This window comes from Pipra filicauda, unplaced genomic scaffold (genome assembly GCF_003945595.2).
Source record: "Pipra filicauda isolate LSUMZ 115617 unplaced genomic scaffold, ASM394559v2 scaffold38_size3968069_pilon, whole genome shotgun sequence".
Classification (NCBI taxonomy): Eukaryota; Metazoa; Chordata; class Aves; order Passeriformes; family Pipridae; genus Pipra; species Pipra filicauda.
The window spans coordinates 2,428,626-2,452,807 of NW_024104520.1; the positions used below are offsets into that span (position 1 = coordinate 2,428,626).

The 24,182-nt window shown below is 37.2% G+C and overlaps 1 long non-coding RNA gene across 1 annotated transcript; it reads right to left on the reverse strand.

The window, feature by feature from the left end:
* Positions 1–5,897: 5,897 nt before the first annotated feature.
* LOC120323971 lies at positions 5,898–9,172 on the reverse strand. The gene is made up of 2 exons (XR_005564934.1): positions 8,853–9,172; positions 5,898–6,231 (listed from the first exon to the last, which is right to left on the reverse strand). It is a non-coding gene; the product is annotated as an uncharacterized LOC120323971 (long non-coding RNA).
* Positions 9,173–24,182: the final 15,010 nt, after the last annotated feature.

Consider the following 24,182-nt stretch of genomic DNA (forward strand, 5'->3'; position numbering starts at 1 on the left):
TCTGTCCTTGGCAGTTTTTGAGATTGCCCTGAGCAATCTGGTCTGACCTCAGAGTTGGACATGCTGTGAGAAGAAGATTGTCCTGGAAACCTCCTGGGGTCCCGTACAGCCTGGATACTTCTTTGATCAAACTTCATTTCTCATTTAATGGATTTATTATAGCTGGAAAAAATATGGCTCATAATAACATATAATATAACAATATTCATAACAATATAGGTCATATAAGTCAATGAAACACATGTAAGCGTCAGTGAAATGTTTCATTTCTGACAGAACCCACCAATGTTGGTTTGAGCCAACACAGGGACAGAGAATAGGCAGGAAGGATATCAAATGGAAAACCAAGAAATTATATATGCAAAATTACAGGTGGAGAAAAAGATACCTTGTATCTTTTATCTTACACTGAAGACAAGGGAAAAAAAGGATTTTTAAGTCTCAGGACAGTACTTTTCAAGGCAGATAAAATATTCCTTTGAATTCTCAAAAATATCTTGGATTTAAAGTGAAGTGGCTGCAGTGTCATTTTAGATTTAAAGTAAGAACTAGAGAAAATTTCGTTGCAGAAATAAGATGGTTTACGCACACTGAATAAACGGTGTGCAACAGCTTAATATTTGAAATTTCAAAGAAACTGTTTCCTGAGGGTTATTTTGGGGACAGCAATCAAACAATTTTACTCTCCCTTTAAGTGTCTGATATATACTTCTTATATTTACAGATGTGATGGGCTCTGAAACAAGGCTGGGGTATTAAAAATATCTTTGCCAACCTTCAGCCTGAAAACTCGTCAGCAGTTTGTTCGTTCACAGCTTCTCATACACTGAAGTTTTTTCTTTTCCGCCGTGCCTCCTAAAGCATTTTGATTTGCTGCTCTGGATGACTTTCCAAAGCTTAGAATTGGCCCATCCGCGGGAGGAAGATAGGAGGGGGAGAAGTCCTTGCCTCAGGGCCCCGCGTTTCCCCGCTGTTCCCGCGGCAGCCGCGTCCCTGCGGCCGCTTTGGCTCCAGGGGGCGCTGCCGCTCCGCCGATGGGCCGCGGGGCCCCCGCGCTCCGCAGCCCGGGCAGGGACCGCGCCGCTACCGGCGTTCTGTTTGCTGCGGTACAGCCCCCCAGCCCTTCCGAGTTCTTACATCGTGATGCCGGGAGGTTGCGGGGGGGTAGGGCTGGTGGGGGGAGCACTCTGAAATCTTTCTTTTTCCATAATCAGCTCTCTGGCTTATTGCAGCTTTCCTGCCCTCATAGCGCTGATGCCTGCTGTAATTTAAGAGGTAGAATCAAATTCAAGACTTTTACTGTTGCTACTGCCATTAAATGGTGCAAGCTTTTCTGGAATCATAGAACAAAGACGAAAACTGACTTTGTCTCAATGTATTTATGTCTTGATTTAATTTTTTTTATTTGTTATATTTTATTGTGGCATGGAGTGCATTCTTTTCTGATGAGAGCACAAAACTATATCTGAGTCTATCATTTGGGTTGCTTTCGATTGTGAGATGCTGTTAATGTGGAAAGAAAATCCTGTGTGGGAGCTGAATTAGTGTGACTGACAAAGGTGCTGCTACATTACAACCTTTTCTTAAAAAACCTTTTTGTTGAATTTCTGTCTCATAAAGAAGCAGTGTTCTTGCAAACCACTTGTGATGGCACCTCTGAAAATGAATTGCCATTTCAGATATTCTGTTTTTTTGAATAACAGTTGACAAATAATGTTGCAGATAGTGGTGACCACAAAAAAAGTAGGAGATTATAATACAGTATTTCTGTCAATGTTATTTTTTCCACTTTACCTTAATCCCAGCTGTCTTCATTTTCTTCTAAGTTTGCCTCACAGATATAGGATGCAACATATGCAGTGAACTTACAGTGTGGCATATTCTGGTCTGGATTTGACCTGATTCAGTTTTTCATGGGTTGTTCAAATACACTGTGCTGCAAAGAATGGGCATTAATCACCCATGGCTCTCAAGCAGCTCTGTACAAACTTCTTTATTCAGATCAGTAAGGTAAACTAGGCTCAGATGTATGAGATTGCTGATATGTAACAATATAAATTAAAATGAAGGTATGGATTTCATCCAACCTGCCTTCTCTTGTCTTCAGCTACTCAAATGCATTGTCAGTACATCTGCTTGTGGATTGTCTGATTTAATTTTGCAGCTTCACTGCCTAGCGAAGGCTAATTGTACATGTGAAGCTCTGTACCCATTGAGGTAATGCAAGAAAACAGAGATCTATAACCCTGGTTCCACAGCCAGACCATCTCATCATGCACAAATCTAAAAGGTCACTCTTAGAGCATCTGCTGGTGCTCACCTATGCTCAGACCAGAGAGTGTGAGTGCTTGGTGGGTGCTAGATAGTAACAAAAGAAAGTGAGTGCTACCTCTGATCCCAAAGTAATTACAGTGCTTTAGCTCTTTTGATTTAACATCAGAACTGAAAACTGATATTGATTAATGCATGTATTCCCTTAGCATTTAAACACAGTCATTTTCCGTGTGCTAACACTAGAAATAGATGTGAGGAATTCAGTGTAGTCTTTCAGAAACCAGGAGATATAACCACCATGCTTCATTAACACCGGTTATGAGAAACTATTCAAGATTATTTAACAAACTATACAGGCTTCCACCCTCTGTATTTGACTGGACATTCATGGCCTAATGAGTTCATATTCATTCATTTTTATGAAACTTTGAATGTAGAAATATATGCCTGGGAAAATCAAGTGCCTAAGAGAAGAGACACAATACACAGTAAGGTATGGGAGCACAGGAGAACGGCACTGAGAGTTGTAAAATCACAGAAACTAGACCCAGAAAGGATGTTATTTACCCTTTTCCATCTGGTAAATGTTTAACATCTAAGAACAAAAATTTATTCTGGGTGCCAGCTTGAAAGATTTTTGGTGGAATGATCAAGGAAACTGTTGTTTGCTTTCTGCAGCAGTTCAGAAGCTTGCTCATTCTTTGTAAGTAAACAGATGACATCAAAGACATCTGACTCCATCACCGCCTTCCTCCTCACAGAATCAATAAACAGTGCCCTGAGCTTTGACCAAGTACTCTGGTCAAAGACAGTAAATTTACTCTGTGAAACTTCATCTTTACCTTGATTCTACCAGATGATGATTTCAGTATTTTTCTGCCAGACAAAGGTGACTAGTCATCTTCACATCTCAGGAGAGATGTCATAGTTGCCAGTCGTGGATAAATGAAAACTACAGGGTAGTGATAATTCCTGGCGTTAACCAGATCCTTGCTTTAAAACAAAATCCTTCAGCTTTATCTGTCTTGCACCATCAACAGCTTAGAACTTTGTAATGTTAAGATTTTCCTTGATGCTATTGCTTTTAGATTAGGTAATTTCTGTTTATGTAAAGAGTATGTCTTCACTAGCAATTTCAATGGAAAGTATTTGTGTGCCTCTTCATACAAGGGTGATGAATGTTGAAAATGTCTGAAGCCAGTATTCCACAAGCGTTAAAAGCAGATGGGAAAAATTCTGTCATGATTTTAAAAAAAATAGAGAGTTTAATTCCACCTTCTCTATAGGAATAAAGAAAAGGAAAAAAAAATGCTCTTTCCTAAATACCTTTTCTTGGTTGTACAAAACTACTTTAAAATTAATTGTTAATATGACAATGATCTCATGTTTCCATGTACAATTCTCTTTCACCAAAGCAGCTACTTGTACCAGTAACGTGCTCAGCTGGTACAGCTGGTTTGGCTTTTCATCTCTGTAGTGCTCGCTGTTTCTCAGCTGTAGTGCTCGCTCTTTCCCCCGACAAAGTTGCCATTTGCAAAATACTGGTATTTCTTTATTAACTCTCCATCTCCTTTGAATATGACAGTTCCACAAGGTATCCTCATGCTCTTACAGCTGTTATACTTCTTTGACTGCTGCTTTCACAGACTCATGCTCTTAAATATAGCCTATAGTATGAATTGTTTCCTATACTCCACAACTGCCTGTGTAATATAATAGCTCGGCAATATCTCTTGCCATATGGAGCACTGCAAGCTGTTCTTGAGCAGCACTGCTGTCCATGAGAAATCGTCTCAAAGATGCATTCTTTTGAACATATATTAAATATTCTAGGATAGAAAAAGCATCAGATTAGAATTTCAAATGGTGAAGTTGAACTGATTTACCCCAGTGGGGCATCAGATTTTGTGGGCATTTCTTTTGTTTGTTTTTAGCATGCATATATTCACAATTACCTAGCAACCAAGATAAACTTACCAGACTGTTTGGTGTCTAATAAAACTTGCACCTTCCATTACTGTCAGGAAGAAATGTGGTTCTCAGCTACAGTAGATCATGGTATAAGCTGCACAGAAAATTCCTCCTTTATATTTTTTCTAATCTGTAAAGTCTTACATCCACAAAAAGTGATAATATGTTTTCAAACATAAATATAAAAACCCAGCAAACAGTTTCTAAAATAATATTGGTCTTAGTTTGCTATATTTTATGTATCTTTTGAAAAAAGATAGAAACTCTTCAGAGTCGAAAGTGTGATGCTGAGGAAAAAATGGTGGGAGAGCATTCTGTAACACATAAGCCTATTAATTATTAATATGATTTAAATAATGGTGACTTGTGTACTGTCATTGTCAAATTTTAGCTTGAGTGGAGCTATTGTTTCACCTTTATTGTGGGCTGACTTTTTTTTTTTTTTGGTCTCATAGTATATCTTATTTCCTTTCCTGTCTTGTTTCATTTCTATGTGTGAGGCAAAATCGGTGCAGAGGATACAAAGGTAATTATATCTTCATTAATATAAGAAACTATCTCAGCAACAAACAGAAAAATCAGGAGATTTAAATAAGAGGAAAGATAAAAAGACAATCAAATATGGTTTTTTCCTAAGAAAAAATGCATACCCAGAGGAAAAATCAATAATTGTATATAGTTTAATCTTTATGGTTTTTTGCAAATTAGGATAGGAAATCTTAAGCAATATAAATTAACAAGAAAAACAGGTGTTGAGCACTAAATAACTAATTCCAAAGGAACTGTGCTGATACATACTCAAATACAGCACAGATGTATACAATTTAATTTGGCAAATAGGCAGAGCACTCGCCTCACTCTGTCTGTTGCCACTGGCAGAGATACATTTTGTGATTCAGAGGACTAAAGTTACCTTTATTGATGATTCTGCAAATGCGGCCTGTGTGCTGCTGAGTAGTCTGCAAGGTCATAATAAATGCCTGTATTTATTCTGTGCATGCTAGTCCTCAAGAAATTTTAAAGCTGCAATTGAAGCCTGTCATTGTTTCAGAAAGTTTTACTGACCTAGCCTGATTCCTTTTGCATACCCTGGACTACGACATTTCACTGAAATTCATTACATGACACATTGTGTTAAGGCATATCCTTTAAAAAGACAACAGATTTGGCTTTGAAAACTTAAACTGAAGGGCAATCAGCATATCCCAAAGTCATTTATTTCAGTGTTTAATTATCCCCATAAGTTGGAACAAATCACCAAGGAAATTAACCCATGTTATGCATGAAGTCCATTGTGTATGTGATGAAAGACATTACTCCCTGAGAAAACAATGTGATCTAAGGCGTAAAAAATGGAAGATGAAATCTGCTTTATACAAAATTTCTGTTCATTGGTACTAACTGATCCATGAGGCATTATTTTGTGGGACAAAATATTATCAATGGGTTGATTGTGGACTTTTTAAGTAACAGCTTTTTCCGAGTTCTTATAAGTTAAGCTAATGATTATACAATTTGTCTCCACTGAGCCTTATTATTTCACTATATATATGCAGTGTATATATTGTAATATTTTGGGTTTTATTTGTATTGCGTAAGTGTCTTAAGGAGAGTGTTGCCTAAAAGATTGCAGAGAAAAGATTCCAGGCCAATTTAGTGTAGGAGATAAGGTGAAGAGAGCAGGAACTTTAATGAGTCGTTAGGCCCACAGGAATACATACCCTTTCAGACAGTGGTTCTATGATTTTATAATAAGGTCCATCCAATCCCAATTTGTCCACCCCCTGGTTCTGCCCCGTGCCGCCCCTTCAGGAATTGAGTCTGGGGGTATTTGGGACCCCTTCTTCCTCATCTTCATCTTCCTTGAAGCACGTTCAATCCTTGAAGCTCCTCCAAATTTCTGGGCTTGAAGGTCGCTGTGTCTGTGTGATATCTTCTGGTCCAGGCCTTAAGGTGTTTTTCTGCAATTCTGCCTTTAAAAGAAGACTAAACAGCTAACAGAATTTAGAGGGGTTGATATGGGATGGGGTTTGGTATGTGTAAACATTATGCTACAGGGTAAGGGATATAATACAGCTACGTTAAAATCTACATTCACTACACATTTACTTCTAAAATCTATAAAAATTAAAGAAATCAAAATGCTCTGAGGCATCAAGGGGAAGGAAGAGAGAGAGAGAGAGAGAAAGAGGGATGCCCCATATATTGAAGGATGACAGGCATTTCAAAGTAAAGAACAAGTGCTGAATTGCTAACTATGATGTTATTATTTTCTGAATTTGTAGTGCAATTGCCTGAATGTTACATATGCCCTTTTTACATACATGTAAAATATTTTGGAAATGAAGGAAAGGATTGGATTGTATTTTGTTATCCATCTTGGAGGCTCATCCCACTAATAGGACTGTTATTGCTACCATTTATTTAATCAAAGCTTTCAAATATGCCGATCTAACACTCTTTCTTGCTGACCATTAGATAAAGACATAATTTTGTTGTTTCTGAAGCACTATAAACTTATAGGAGAGAACCCACTCAGTACTTTATAAAGAATACAAAATATCTAAAAGTATGAAAAAGCTTTTTCATAGTTTGTCAACTGAATAAACAGACACATTTTCCAATATTTCTAAGGTTTTAAATATTAGACAAATAAGTTATTGTGGATAAAATGCTGCTGCACAGCAGCTGGGCCATGATAATATCAATTTGTTAATGCATAATGGTAAGTGCAAATAATTCAAGTTTCTTTTAATCTTTCAAAGTAGATTGAAGTACCTCCAATAACTTCAGGATGTTTTTTTGTGATGGACTGATACTACATACGTGAAAATTTACCATTTATAAACTGGTGTGTGATAAATTTTTCATGTAACTAAGCCATGAACTGTGTTCAAGGTCACATTAAGATAGGGCTTTGAGCAACCTGATGTCCCTGTGAAAGATGTCCCTGCCCATGGCAGGGGAGTTGAACAAGACACCTCTAAAGATCTATCCCAACTCAAACCATTCTATGATTCTATATTAGGACTGTTGGTTTTAAGTTATATACATGGTTTTAAGCACACATCCAGATGTGTTATTGTCTTCTTGTAGGGTAGAAGTCTCTAAGGAAACATAGGATGAATAAAAGTGATATAGGAACCTTGGTTATGAACAGATATTAGTGGGAGTTTTTTCTTTTTAAGGAAATCACACTACAGATTTTAAAACTCTTCAGTCCTATTTACATTGCTAGCAGCATAAGCGTTTTCATATCAGATATCTCTGATTCTGCACAAAAAAAATTGCTGTGTCTATAGTTTTATTGTTGATTTCAATAACAGTTACAAAGAAAAAAAATCTTTGCAGATTAGCTTATCCTGGAGCATAAGCTGGAGTAATATTTGAATTGCAGTTGTATTTGTGCGGTTAGACCAAGTCGCCCTCAGTGTATCTCCATTAGCTTTATTAATGTTCTATAGGTAATTATTCTGGATATTTTCTTTTCTATAAATACTGATTTTACTACAGAATGCTGAGAGGGCTGGCTGCAGAAACTTTTGGCAATGTAATTCTAAGTCTATCAACTTGAGCCACGTATCATAATTTTCAAATAAATAATATATAAATTGTTGTATTGGCGAACTATCTGTGTTAGTTAAAGTCCTGATTTGGGTGCAAATTAGGAGATTGAAATTATTTGTATAGTTGGTGGTATAGGCTGTGGTAAAATTAATTGGACTAGTTTCCAGTCACGCAACCTCACAAGTCATTTTAGAAGATAATGCAAAATACTCTATCACCATTGGCTGTAGTTTAAAGCAAAAAGTGGCCATGTGGGGCAAGGGAGGGTGGAAATATCTTGACCATAAATATAAGTCAAAAATACAATTGTGAATGAATCTAATCTTAATGCTGCTCAGCATTTGTATGCAAAATGAAGTCAGGAGACTTTCAATTTTGCTATTAAAGTATATTCTATTCTTAACTCATTTGATTAGAAATGGAGTTCAATGAACATGTTCTGTGAAATATTACATTGTCTTATTGTTACATGAACTGACATAAATTGTTCAGAAGATCTAAAAGGAGAGAAGATAGTTTTCCTGGAAATGAAATTTTCATTTTAATTAATAATAGTGTTCATTAAACTGCACAAAGTATGCCACTATGTGTCTGACTACATCATCCCTACAAAATATGTGTATTTTTTAAAAAACTTGAGAGTTGTTCTTCCCAATGGCATCTTGAGGGATTCAAGGCAGGCAGTTTTTTCCGAAGTATTGAAGTCAACTGTTTGTTCCCTCAGATATGACACGCAGTTCCCATACACAAATGCATGTAGCATGGGGATTAAGCAGGGCCATGATCTCATTGGGGTTAGGGAGATGTGATGGGGTAGCTCAAATGACTGGGGTGCTGTGAGAGACGGATACAAGGTCTTCAGGAAGGATCAAACAGGATGGTGAGGAGAGGGATCTGCCTTTGATGTGAGAGACCAGTGGGGATGCCTAGAGTTCTGTCTACGGGTGGTTAATGAGTTAATTCAGAGATCACAGTTCAGGATTTGTGGGTAGAGCCAAGTATCCAATGTTCTTGTGGGTTTCTGCTACCAGCTAACTTACCAGGAGGTTGATGGGGCCTTCTGCAGACAGCTGAAAGAAGCATCATGGGGGACTTCAACCACCCCAATACCTGCTGGAGGGACAACACAGCAAGACACAAGTAATCCAAGAGGTTTCTGGAGTGCAAGGAGGACAAAGAGGTGATCAAGGGGCCAGCAAGGGGCATTGCTCTGCTGGACTTCATACTTGCAAACAAGGAGGGATTGGGTGGGATATGCATGTTGGGGGCAGCCTTGTCTTTAGTGACCATGAGAGAAGGGAGATCCAGAAGAGTTGGATGATTTTCAAGGATCACCTCCTACAAGCTCAGCTAAATAGGGAGCTCCTGTCTAAACACAGATATGAAAAGGAAGCATACAAGGGCTGGAAGCAGGAACAAATGACGCAAAGAAAATATAAGGTTACCATCAGTGCATGGAGGGGTGGGATGAGGAAAATTAAAGCCCATCTGGAGTTGATATCTGACGTGAAAGGCAACAAGAAAGACTTCTGCAGGTATGTCAGCTGCAAGAATGGCTATAAAAATGTAGGTCTGCTCTTGAATGAGACAGGTGGCCTCATGTCAAAGGAAGTGGAAAAGGACAAGGTAGTTAATGTCACCTTGTTCTCAGTCTTTATCAGTAGTATTTGTCTTCAGGCCCCTGAGACCAGAGGTAAAGTCTGGAGCAAGGAAGACTTACCCTCAGTGGAGGAGCTTGCTGATGATGCAAACTGAGAGAAGTGTTTGATGCACCAGATGGCTGCACAGAAATGTTGAGCTGTCTCCACCCTTGAAGATATTCAAAAGCAATCTGGGCACTGCTCTGGGCAACCTGATGTCAGTGATTCTGTTGAGCAGGGCAGTTGGACTAAATGATCTCTAAAGATCCCTTCCAACTTCACCTATTCTATGTTTCTTTTCCAGTTAGACTATTTTCTTATTTAGCTCTTCTGCTAAGGGCTTATACTGACCCTTGTAGGCCTGGGTTTCCATTTGAGCACCTTGTTTTAACATTCCGTTGTTTATTTTTGCAGAAATTCTACAACAGAAGACAGCGAGTTTAATAAGACTTGTTTGTACAAACAAAAGGTACTTTATCCCAAATAGCTGTAAAAATCTGAGTCTGAACAAAAATTCATCCTAGGCTTAAACATCAACAATTCCGAGTGTGTGATGCTACCATTCTTTGCAGTAACAGGCAGACAGATGGGTTCATATGGAGAAAGAAACCTGCCTAAACCTCCAAGGAGAAAAACACAGTGATTGAAAAAAGATTTAATCTCTGCTACCTTAGGTTTGCAAAACCTAAGAGCACATGTATCTAAAAATACCATGTCATGGAGACATAAAAATTTCTTTTAATGTTTCCAGTATACATGTGTAATAGAACATTTATTCTGAGGAAGCCTCTCCAGGCAAAGTGGAGAGCCTTGAAAGAAATGGCACTAAGAACTATTTCAGAAATGAAACATCAGCTGCCACTCACTATCCAAAGTTTTGTGCCACTTGAATGGTTGTGGAAAACTTTTTTCCCAGGGATGAAACAGACACCATTTAAAGTATAGGAATGCATGCAGTAAGGATGCAGAAAGCAGTTACCTTTCGTCAGGTTGGGATTGTTAGTTTCCCACTGAAATGAATTCTGCTTATTTCAGATTTTTTTTATGTCATTGTTCAGACTGTTTCTTAGTCTGTATATTCTCTGGTGAGTTACTAGTTACTGTTCTCATAGCTGGTCAGACTGAACATTGGTATTGAATTTGTGCCATTTCAGCTAATACCTATACTAGAGGAAAATTACATTGACCATTGGTTCATACCAATGGTGATAAGCACACAGAATAGCATAATGTTCAGTGCCCCTTATTTTTATTCCCTAAGCAGCTTGGACCTATGCAAAAGCCATTTGGAAAACTACAAAAAGTAACATGGGTCAGCAGCTGCCTCAGATAGGAATAGGGAGGGAAAAAATAGCATACAGCAACAGTACTGCTTCAAGCTTCTGCAGCTGAGTGATTTTTGAGGTTACTTGATATTTATAGGCACGATTTCTTACAGTGTGATTTGATGCATAGGTTACACTTGCAGTTTTATGGAAAACTGTTCTGTGTGTTGTTTGTTTTGCAGTTTAATATTACATCAATTTTTTGTTCTTATGAGAAACACAGATGGGGCAAACAATTGCAAATAGTAATTATATTTTTGGCAAAAGAAATCATATCTACTTAGTTTTTCTGGGATGTGAAAAGATCACCTTAACATGCTAGAATGTCACAATTCTCATCCACTATGAAAGGCATCATTAGTAAAGGTATTGATTATTGTAACCACATTCTTCTTTGAATTTCTTTCTGTCTTTGGGGAAGACTTTTTTAACATATTTCATGTCATGTAGTCCTATACCATATGCTCCAGCTTAGTTGTCAAATGGACTTTTCATAGGTCACAGCATTATCCTCTGGGATATAACTCAAAATTGAACCAGATCCTTTATAATTTTAGACTTCTGTTTCAGATCAAGTTATATCCCTTTCATATTGCCATGGTAAGGGGGAAACTCTTTTTGCACTCCCTGAAGTAAATTTAGACTTTACTAAGTGCATCATAACGAGCAATCCAATTACTTGTGCCTAATTCATTAAAAAAAATTATGATTCTCTGAGACAGGATATGTAATATTTTCATGCAGTCAAAGAAAAAAATATTAAAATACAGGAAAAAAATTATTGTTCCATTTAGCATGGGACATAAATATAATAATATCAACCTGAATCTATTAATCAACTTTAAGCATTGGAGATATTTGAGAAGAGCATCAGTTTAGGGTAGACTTTGGTATACAAAGTTCTGCTCTGTCCTCCCAGGTATGAATAGACAATCTTATATGCAAAATCTCTATACAAGTACGCCAAGCATACTGATGTACACCAAGCGGGCGTTTGTGCACTGGTACGTGGGGGAGGGCATGGAGGAGTTCTCAGAGGCCTGGGAGGATATGGCTGCCCTGGAGAAGGATTATGAGGAGGTGGGGGTGGATTCTATGGAAGGGGGGGGAGAGGAAAAAAAGGACAAAAAGGGACAAAACCAAAACAGATATGCACAATCGAAACCCGGGAACTAGCAAAATAAAGAACTAGCAAAATGAAATCGCACCACTTCCTTAAGAAAAGCAGGATCGCGCCAGACACGGCCAGCACCCTCCACCTCCCGTGTGGCAAACAAGTCTGAGCAGGCCTCAACTCCCAGATAAGCGAGACCAACTGCAGGGATCTGCTGTCTCCCAAGTTTGCAGGAAGAGAAAAGAGGAAGAGGTCTCTCTCTCTGTCTTGTTTGTACCTCTGTTTACGTAAAGGGATAGGGTGAAATACTTCCTTGGTTACTAGGAAGGAAGGCCTAAGACTCAAAGCCATTACAAATCTCTATACGAGTATGTAAACCATTCAAGTCCCATTCCCAAATGGGATGCAATTTGCCCAAAAGTAACAATCTTGACTAATTTTTGCAATGTTTGTAGTAATCTTTTTTTTTAGAGTGCAAAATTTTGATAGCAAGGACTATCTGTGGAGGTAGAATTTTATCCTCATCGGGGCCTAAAGGTACCATCTGTGATACAAGCAACCAATAATACACTCCATTCAGAACCAGTGACTCCAGGGAGATGAAAAATGAGTTTATTTTGACATGGAAATCTCCCTGATTGATATTGATATCTAATGCGTGTACATTTTGATAAAATCTGTTTTTCTTTTGAAATAGACCTTATTTTCATAGGACTGAAAGAATGGAAATGAGTAGATGAATATTAATATACTTCAAGCTTAGGGAGCATTTTACTTCAATGCTTACTTGTTTGCCTAGCTTTGGCCTGTTGTATTTAAAAAAGGACAGTGGAAATTATTTCAAAGACTCAGTCAGAGACAAGAAAATTAGTTTCTGGTCCTAGCACCTGTGACTTTCACTGAAGAATTCAATAGACTTTCCAGGTGCTCAGCATCAATTTGAATTAGTCATTAAGAACATGCATGGCAAACCTTACTGTAAGGTGAAATGGTGAAGTAATAAAATCCCTTTATAAAAATACTGAGAGAAGCTTAATGGCGGTGAAGGGAATGTTGCTACTATTATAAAATTTTTATGCTTCATTGCAGATTGGTGTATAAATGTGGGGCAAAATTCATCTTTATATTTGCCAAATTACATGATTTTGTGATGATAGATCCATATTTATTAATAATTCAAATTCCTTTGGATTGATATTAGCTACCTCTAGCAAGGTGTATTATACGATTAATCCTTTCTTACCTGTGATTTAACTTAATTCTCTTTCATTTAATAAAATACCCTCACCAAGAACAATGCTATGTTAAAATATAAAATGATACTTCTACTTTTCCAGTGAATTAGTCTAACTAGCCTATTATGTTAATACAGGACTTATTAAGTCACTCATTAATTCTGTCTGGAAGTATGACACCCAAGGAAGCAATTTATGTTTATTGTAATTGCTGTCACTTGAAAAGCCAGTTTTATGAAGCAAATTATTTTTTTTAACACATTCACTTCCTTATAATCAATCTCATAACTGATACCATTTTCTGTCTGCTCAGCCATCTCATCTCACAGGTTGAAGATTAAATCATGCTAAGGTATCACCTAAGTCCTTTGCTTGATCTACACCTTGCTTTCTGATATTAAATCAGCCTGTAAGCTACTATACCTTTTGCATGTCCTTGCTATGCTGGATAGCATCACAATCTTAATGTTATAAAAAATTAAAATCATTCAGCACCAATTAGGGTTGTAGAGGTGTTGTAAGGTAGCTCTGACTGATCAATAAAGGTTTTCTATCTGGAGTTCCCTGATGAAAGAAATATCCTGGCACTTGACCTTGCACTTTACACTTCATTCTGTGATATATTATCATGTCAAGCTACAGCAGATGGTGAGGGATGCAATGGGAGGTGAGTACATTACACCCTATTCTTGACTGCCTTTGACTTTAACTGCAGCATTTATATTACTCTGCCTTTGCCTCATCAGCTTGAGAACTGAAATGTTGTGACTGGCTCTGTGTCACCTCTGACCATCATTTTTCTGCATTAGACTCATTTTCCTTTCTGTCTTTGTCTGTCTTTTTTTCCACGAAGGATCTCCCCACTGCATTTTCTTTCTTCTACTAAAACATATTCCAGTTTCTTCTCCCTTAAAAGGATTTTTTACTGTTGTGACTTTTGGGTTTTTTTGTGAATTGGTTTGATGCTTCGTCAGGAAAAAGTGATGGAGAAGGGGCAAGTCACACATTAGCACTAGCTGTATAGTCCAGCAAGAGAGGCAATAATGAAAATTAAAACAGAGCAAAACCCCCCCAAAAATGTCTATAGTGCAGTTTTCTGGTATGCCTTGTCCCCTTCAGTTGAAAAATGGGAACTAAAGACCAATTTTTCATTCTCTTAACTTCAAGTTAAATGACGGATAATACAGAGTAAACAACTGATTTATTTTTTTCAGGAGCATATGGGTTGAGCACAGATACCCCTTTTATTTAGAGTTTAAAATAAATGATGCTGCAGCTGTTAATGAGACTGAGATACTGCTATTATGGTAAAAGTGCCTAACTAGCGTGAATTGCATTTGATACATTTTCACAGATGACATTATTGTTTTCTAAATTGTTTTTTTCTAAAAATGAAGTCAGTATCTGTCTTCCCATTCATCATAACTAGGAAAGTAGCCACACAAAATTAATTAAACCTGCTGTACGATGAGAGTTTTCAAGAAAAGTCCCAGGATCTGGCTATGCTACCTCCAGTAACATCAACTGTGTGGTTAAATCCTCAGCTATCACTTTGAAAATTTACTGTCTGATGTCAGACCTATGGGCGTGATTATACTGAAGTGTTGAAAAGGGAAGGTGATCATACCATCTCATAATCGGTTTTCTCTGATATGAATAGCACTGGATTTCAAATCAGACATTGAGCAAATGTCTGAAGTATCTGTTTTTAAAGGGAAAGGAAAGCTTCAGTAAATTGATACTCATATTGTTTCACAGTTTTTAGAAGAATTACTAATACAGTTCTTGCATTGCTGGTAAACACAGATGGGCTTCAATATCTGAAAAAGAAAAAAGAATAAAAATGCTATAAAACAACAATTTGGCCACCAAGCTTAGAAAATCTTTAAAATGCCCTGAACAAGAAAGGAGTAGAATATAGTTATAGTGTAAGATGATGGGATCTGTAAGGAAGGAGAGGAAAGAGGCTGTAACAGAACTGATCCCTATTTAACTAAGGATTAAGATTGTGTAGGCAAAATGGATGTCAAGCTTAAACACCTAAAGGAGGACATCAGTCCAGTTTACATATCTTAAAAACCACCCACTGTCCAAAACTGTGACAAACACATAACTCTATTTGCTTCTATTCATAAAGAAGTAAATAGCTCATTTTTCATAAATGTCCTTGCAAGTTACAGATATCTGTGAAAGCATGTTTTTGTGCACAAAAATCTGAGCTGAATAACTGAAAATTAGGTGTAGAAGTTCAAGAATACATATCTGAGATTTTATAATCTTTAAAAAATAAATCTCATGCATCCCATCAGAAACAGGTGCAATTCTGTATTGCTAAACTGACATATGAGAAAAAAAAAAGCAGAAAAGGTAAAATCCTGTCCCTTTGAAGTCAAGAATAAAACTTGACTGTGTTGGAACCAATACTACCCAGTGATTATATGAAAGCCACACTATGCAAAGCAAGCAACATGTGTATATTGAAGCAGATACACAATTTACTGGCAAAATTAGCTACAGGCAATCACGGGCTGATCACAGGTAACAATATCTGTTAGAAAAGAAAGAGCAAGGGGATAAAAACTATGCATTATCCAGACAATGACTTATATTCATAATAAATGCTCCTGGAACAAGGTCTGTCAGTGCATGAAGTGATGCCGTAAGGTCCATCTGTTTTTTTCTTATTTTCCTAATTTTATAAGCTTTATAAGTAGTTAAGTAGTAAAAGTAGATTTTAGAAGCAGCAACCCTTATTCCCTCACCCTTTAGCACAAGTAGTTTACACATTCCTCAACCCTCTTACCCCATTCTGTGTTCCCCATATCAATCCTACCCTGAATTCCAGTAGAAAATGTTTAGTCTTTTGTCAAGGCAGGCCTCTCCTATTTGAGGACATCTAATCCTGGCCTGAACTGCAAGAGAACAGTCAAGAACTGGGTGACCATGTACCCTCTGTACTATTGGACAGATAGTATTATAAATTGTAACACCTGAACACGGCCTGCGCGCGCGTCTTGTAACATCTATACCTAGGCACAGATTAAACCCTTTTCTTATTTCATCCTCAATTAACTGCTCCGGAGATTTTTTTCCTTAGCTCCTAATAGGCATCAAAGGAATACAAAAAATCTTTCTCAGTTCTGAAATTTAAAAATAAAATTAATCCTCCTAGTTAAAAACTGCCCTTTTTTCCCCCCATTAGAAAATGACACATTTCCCACTTTAAAAGTATGTTTCCATTATGAAACAGATACTGGAAAACAAGAATTTACATTCATTGAATATAAAAGTTCCGCTTATTTCACTGGGTCTATCTACAGAATATACTGCTTCAAAAAAAGTGAGATTGACAAAGAAAATCTATCTTTTAAGTATGTTTAATTATGTATCTGAATCTCTCGTTGATTTTTTCCTAGTAACATTTTTAATTGTCTAGACATTCAAGCTTTCCTTTGAATATAGAAAATACATTTAATGTAATGTTTTAAAAGACGAGAGCACTGTGTGGATAATGACGTATTTTGACCTAGAGCTCTGATAGTATTCTCACAAGAGAATTAATGATTTGTTCCACACACTTGTTTGTCTGCTTTATATCTGACCATACCTAATTAACCCTTGAAGAATATACAATCCCCAGGGCTTCCTTTAAGATATACTTTGAACCTGTGAAGTCTAGCTAGCCTTAGCAAATTATAGGAATATTCGTGACATTTACTAACAAGCAAAATCAGAACTGCAACAGCGATGTATGTGATTCCACACACTTCACCTTGAAGAAGTATATCACTTTGGAATGAAAGTTGACTTTTAAGTGAACCTAAGCAGCACTTGATCTTGTTTTGACAGCTTGTCTCTGATGGCACGCACGCATATATCCTTCAGGAAGCTAATGTAGGGTACTTACTTTCAGGTAAGCAGAGAATTTAATATGTTGGAATTATCCTTCCTTAAGGATCTTACTTGCAAAATTATTCTCCAGTCACTTATAAATGCTTTAGCTCTAGGCGCTAAAATCAAGTGACCTAACAATCAATTCAAACTTAAGAAAAATAATTATGCAAAGAAACTGTAGCACTTCTGATTGCAGTGAGTGCAGAAGGAGATTTCTTATTGGTTTCATTAGAAGTAAGATTAGGAGTTTTGTGATCAGTACATGTCAAAGGGAATGCATTCTAAACTCAAACGGGAGTTATTATTTCTATACATGTTTGAAGACTAAGTCATTTGGATTGAGGTGACTGTGCTTATGAGGATTGTTTTGAGTCTGCTTGATCAAACTACGCAAAAAATCTTTATACCACATTTTCTTTTTGAATGAAAATATACTGAAGAGCTAAATTTACTCTGATTCATGTTACAGTAAAATAAAGAATCTTAGATCTAACGAGACTACTGGTCCCATTAAAGGATTTTGAAAGAGTATATGGATTTCTTCTAAGAGTCAAGCTATCTTTAATGTTCCTTCTCTTCTTTAGTACAGGTTTTAATGCCAGTACTTTAAAAAAAAATCATGGCATCAGTTTTTGCTGATACCTGTTACTCAACATTCTGGTTTAAGATGACCACTTCAATACATGATGCCTTATTGTACATGGCTCAAGCTTTTCAAAGTAATCATTAGAGACATTTGTGAGAAGAAAAAAAAAATCTCATTCTTGAATTAGCAAGCCTTTAAGAGATAGCATGTATTACTTTAAAATATTTCTGCTCATGAAATGGAATCCAGGGCCAAACCCAGGGTATAATAAATTGTTGACTGTGCAAAGTAGGCTTGGTTTCCCTTTTACTGTTCTAAACTGTTAGAGTGGGATCAATCTCTCCCTGATTTGCTAGTAATTTATTTTTAATAATATGAGAAATACTCCCTTAAGTCTCTGATGTAAATTTTCTGAAGTCAGGGAAGAAAGTTAATTTGAACACATCTGCACCATCAAATATAATTGCTTCATAACATACTTGCATGCTGATTCAGTACATCTTTCTGTCATTCCATTTGTGTGAAATAGATGGTAGTGTACTATGCAATAACAAGCTACAGGAATGAACATTTGCAGCAGGTGAAAATTCAGAAAGATTTATAAGTAATTACAAAGATCAATAAATAACAAACACATTTTTTGTAAAACAAACAGGTGTTTAAATAAATAAAATTAAATTATTATTACAAAAATAAGAGTTCAGTTAAGGTTGATTAAAGAGATATCAGCACCTGTAAGCATACATGTGTAAGTTTTCTTTGTGTTTCTGTATGTTTTGGGATAATATTTCAGCTGAAGGTCAGATTGAACCTAGCTTGAGACAAAATGTAAATACCAGAAAATAGTTTTTTCCCTTGAATTCCTTATTATTCCTTGCCTCTCTGAATATAGATGTTGATTTGCTGACCCTAAGGGACAGATTATTATCTCCTGTACACACCTGACATGTACAGTGGAGTACAACTGGAAGGATGCAGCAGAGAATTTACCAAGATTCAACTTCTACATAGGACAATCCCTGCTAGGGATTCTTTTGATATAAACTACCAGAGGAAATAATTAAGGTACCCACATTAGTGTAAATTTTTTTTGTCTTTTTCTATGCTGTTGATAATGTCTTTAGATACTAAGTTTTACATTGTACACTCCACTTGGATTCTCCAGGCACAGCACAATAACACTGTAGGTCTTAAAATCATGAAAAGAAGATTATTTTCCCATTAGACATAATAACAACAAATGGCACTTGGACACTGCACTGCTACAGAATTGCACTGTCCTTTCAAAGTGCAGGAGGTTCTGCCTGGCAGTGCTGCAAATGGCACCACAATTCCCAGATGGTTAAAATGAGTGCGGCATGGATTGCTCCTCATGATTTTAATTCTTTTAAATGCAGATGGAGTAAACTGGTTCAGTGAGCATGAGTTACCCGTAACTATGTGGGCTGCTGGAAACCTATGCCTGGCTTGGTAAGTCATAAAAGTTTGAGGGTGAAGCTTCCCAGGTTGTCAATCCAGTCAGAGAGGTCTGTACTGCTAAGTGGATGAAGAGGAGTTTCACTTCCCTCTCAGTAAGAGAGGTGTTTTGACTGTACTGCTTTGTCGAAGGCAAGCTACATTTTTAAAAACATAGACTTCCAGCTGGGTCCACCTATTTAAATACCAGATGTTTTTATGACTCATGTAGCCGGTTGGGGTTTACCAGTATTTTACAGGGTTATAGGTAACTAAGGATCACTGAGCCATCTGTGCTTAGCACAATTTAATGGGATCTGATGGTTCAAAGAACCTGTATACTGTATTTAAAAAACCTCTAGCCAGCTGCCTAACTAAAGGCATGAAGGAAGAAATACAGAAAGACTAACACATAAAATTATTTTCTACTCTGTGATTCAGTGGAACACCTGAACCTCCCATTTCCTGGTTAGCTAATATACCAGACTTTTTCTGACCCATGGACTAGATACAGAAAAGAAAAAAGAAAGAAAACTGTTAAACCTTCATTAGAAAAACAACTCAGAATAGTAGGTGGGAAAGGACTGCATCATAAAATCTCATTATTCAGCAATTTAGTAAATGTACACAGAACACCCATCTTGGTATATTTAAGCAATTCTTACATGGTATCTACATTCGATATCGTACTGATGGAAGCCTATTCAACCTAAGACGACTGAAGACCCACACTCAGACCTTAAACCGTCTTGTCCGGGAGCTGCTTTATGCTGATGACGCTGCTCTTGTTGCCCACACAGAAACAGCTCTGCAGCGTTTAACATCCTGCTTTGCAGACACTACCAAGCTCTTTGGGCTGGAAGTCAGCTTAAAGAAGACAGAAGTTCTCTATCAACCAGCACCTCAGGAAGTCTTCCATCATCCCCATATCACCATTGGCAAATCAGAGCTCAAATCAGTCCAGCAGTTTAATTACCTAGGCAGCCTCATCTCCTCGGATGGTAAGATTGACGGAGAGATAGACAACAGGTTAGCAAAGGCATACAGTGCCTTCGGAAAGCTTCATGAAAGAGTTTGGCGAAATAAACACTTGAAGAAAAGTACAAAGATCAATGTTTACAGAACCATAGTGCTGTCTACTCTCTTATATGGATCTGAATCATGGGTCATCTACTACCACCACCTGCGACTCCTAGAACGCTTCCATCAATGCTGCCTCTGTACAATCCTAAACATCCACTAGTCAGATTATGTGACCAATACATCTGTTCTAGAACAAGCAGCAGTCACAAGTATTGAGGCCATGTTGATGAGAACAGAGCTGCATTGGGCAGGACACGTCTCAAGGATGAAGGACCACCGCCTCCCTAAGATCTTGCTTTATGGTGAACTTGCCACTGGTTGCCGCAAGAGAGGAGCCCCAAAGAGGAGATACAAGGACTCCCTGAAACAACATCTCAGCCTTGGCCATATTGATCATCATAACTGGTCTACTCTGGCCTCCAATCAGAAGGTCTGGAGACACACCATCTATAACACTGCTGATGCTTTTGAGAAAGCACACAGGATCACTCTTGAGGAGAAAAGACAACGCAGAAAGAATCGTACCCTGCAGAATATACCACCTATGGAGTCTTTCTGCTGTGCCTTTTGCAACTGGACATGCCTATCTCGTATTGGCCTTTTTAACCACCAACGCGCTTGTAACAAACGTGGGTAGAGCCCTTTCCCAAATCTTTGTTCGCAAAGCCCAGCCATGATGATGATGATGATGACACAAGAAATTAAATTCTAGAGAAACTGAGTTCTGGACGATCTCTCTTAGGACACACATATGTCTTTATAAAGACCATAATGAAGAAATTTTCAACAATTTAGGCTTTTCCTAAATATCATGGTTGTGAGTCTTGTGGTAGCAACAACCTTTGCAGGCTATGAATGACTTTTAATTCACTGAGAAGTGTGGGTCAAGCTAATATACGATCCTAGTATCAATTTCCAGTAAGTAGCAAAATATTGGGGAAAGAAGGCCTCTTTAGAAGTACCAAAAAAAAAATTCCAATGGTGTCATGCTTTAACACCAGCTGGCCACTAAGCACCATGCAGCCACTCCCTCACTGCTCACTTTCCTCCCCTGAGAGAAAGAGAATCAGAAAGAAAAGGTATACTTTGTGAGTTAAGAACAGTTTAGTAATTAAAGCAAAATAAAGCACAATAATAATAAACTACTACTATAATGATAACGATAATAATTTTACCTAATTTTGTATATCAGTACCATCAAAATCCTTGCTTTTACCTTTCACTAAGTTACTGGTGTCTTGTGATACTATTTTGCTTGAAAATATATATACATATATATAAGTCTGTGTGTGTTTATATAATAAATTTTCACAGCAAGATTCTGACTGCTCTCCACTGCCGTTGCAACAGTTACTATTGGGAAATACAGTCTTGGAAACTAAACACTTGCTATCCACACATTTTGAAAAGTAACTGAGAAAAGCTATAAAATCTAAGGAAAAGCAGATTCCTTTCATCCATACTTAATCCTTTGAACTACCAGATGAACTCTATAAACTAAACACAGAAGGCCAAAAAAGGTGGATTATACAGCAATGTGTGGTATTAATGGCTGAGTTCATCCATGGCAAAAAGGCACAGTGTGGGTAATGCAACCTTTTAATGGATTACTTTTCCTGATACCGAGTGGTCCTTGTGCACTCTAGATATGGAATTCCACAAGCTAATGCCAGCACTCACCAACACCACTGTAACCATGTAATTTGAACTTTGAATATCTTTTCTGAAGAACTGTAATCAAAGAGTGCATGCTATATTTTTTTTGTGTCACAGCCATTCAATCATTTTTATTTGCTTTTTTCTTGACAGAACAATGAACACTTTTTTGTCTGTCTGATTTTTCACTTGAAATTAGGCCTATACAGATGGTAAAGGAAAAAAATGAAATTAAAATGAATCATATAGGGGGAAAAATACCCTGACAGCAATTCTTCAGATATTCTGCACTTGAATATCATGCCCTAGCACTCAGATTTAATTCACTGTAACTAAATTTGTGTTCTCCTGGTGTACACTGGAGGAAAAATCAGGAGACAGTCTAAAGCATATCAATCAATATTTGCAACTCTAAAAGTCCTCAAATGGATTCTATGAACTTAATTTTCTTCTATAAAGCTACTGTTGGCACAATTTGCCGCATAGCTTTCTAACTACTGACACATTATGTTGCTGGCATGGATCTGTAATTTTTCATTAGCTAGTGATTCAATATTCCCACTTTTCTTTTTACCAAAATAGAAGGGATGTTCTTCAGTTATTGCACTGAAAAATACTCTAGGGTATATTGTACCTAAAGGGAATGAATTCATTATATAGCAGCACAGTATAAAACTGCAGCTACTCCAAGCTGACAATTATATTATGAAATAAAAAGGTTTGCTGGTTTTTCTGATAGGCCTAGTTTTAGAAGATAGATGAACATGAACAATTTCATAATAGTATGCGAGATATTCAATTCACATTCCTCATTTGTATTGACTTTACAATGACTCTTCAAAAAAGATAAAATGTAATAAAAAGAAGATGTTAAACAATATTAAAGTTCATACTGATTCTGAATATTTGCTAAGTGTAACTCCAAATGTTAACATTTTTAATAGAAAAGAGTCTTGTTCATGTAGGATAGAATCTCAAGCAAAATGTATCAGACGTAAGCTTGAATCATCATGTGTCTTACTATATAGAGGAAAGGGAGAGATCAAAACCTTTTCAGAAAGCAGGGAAAAAAACCAGCAGAGTGAATGAATCAGGGGGAGGGGGGTGTTAAAATAGCTAGAAGTGAATGTATATGTGCATAAATATAGATATATAGATATCTATATATACTTACAGGTATGTGTATATGCTGGGAGTGTTGAGGATGTCCCTTTGCCCCACGCACAGCGACCCCCGCGCGGTGGCAGAGCACAGCAGCTCTGGAGGGTTACACACCTCGAGCACTTCTGTTCGGGTAATACAGGTGTCACACCCATCCGAGTTTGCTACAGAACAGCTTGTCTTGAAAGAAACTTCAAGTCCTATGAGCCACTTGCAGTTAAGTACCAGCTAAGTACTGGCCTAATGTAAACAGATTAGTGTCGAGTAATAGAGTGCCCAGTTGGTAAAGAAAAGAGGTTTATCTTAAAAGTGAGTCTGTTTTACTTCCTTAACCCCATTCCACCACCTTACATGAAAATACTTCCTGTCATCCAAATGTATTCAGTTCTGCAGCCTGTGGTTTCTAAATTTAATGGAAAACTGTCTCTCCTATAAAACTTATAAAAAATGCTATTCCATTTTTTATAAGTGAGTACTCATTGACTGGGTATGTAAGAATAACCTTATGCAGGTTGGTGGTATGACTTTTATTTGAGAATCCACCTGGGGTGTAGGCCTTGCAAGGAAGGAAAAGTCCCAGTTTATAATAGCTGTAACAGCTACTGATTAGTCTACTCTTTATGAAGCTGAAAGTCTCCAGCTCAGTCACAGTTCTGAATAAGATAATAGTAAAATTTGAATCTGAGGTTCCTGCAGCCCAGCAAGTGCCTAATCATTAAACTCTAAGGTATACAGAAAAGTCCCTGTTTTATGAATGGCTGTTAAGTCCTATTCTGAGTTTAGTGATTTAAAAAATATATCTCCTTTCTTGAAAGTAAATAACTATGAAACAACATTCCAACTTGATATGCTGCACTTTTCCTCAATAAGAAAAGAAACAACAAAAAAATATTTGCGTATCTGTTTCCAAATGTGTCAGGAAGTAATAAAGTGTCAAAGTATATTGTTAAACTCAACATCTTCCTATTACAAGTTTGAAAATAATTTTTAATGATCTAGATTTTTGTGTAGTAAAGTACAGCCTCTTGTTAGAACAGTGTTAAAAATGGGTTTGAGACAATACCTCCTACTTCTGTTTGCTGATTGGTTTAGAACCTCTGAGTTTTTAAGTGCTCAGAAATACACAAAGAGTCACACATTTAGATGATGAGCTCATCTTGTCATATGCTTGTATCCATAGCATATGCCTATAGCCATAGCAAGATAGCATGACCCAACAAC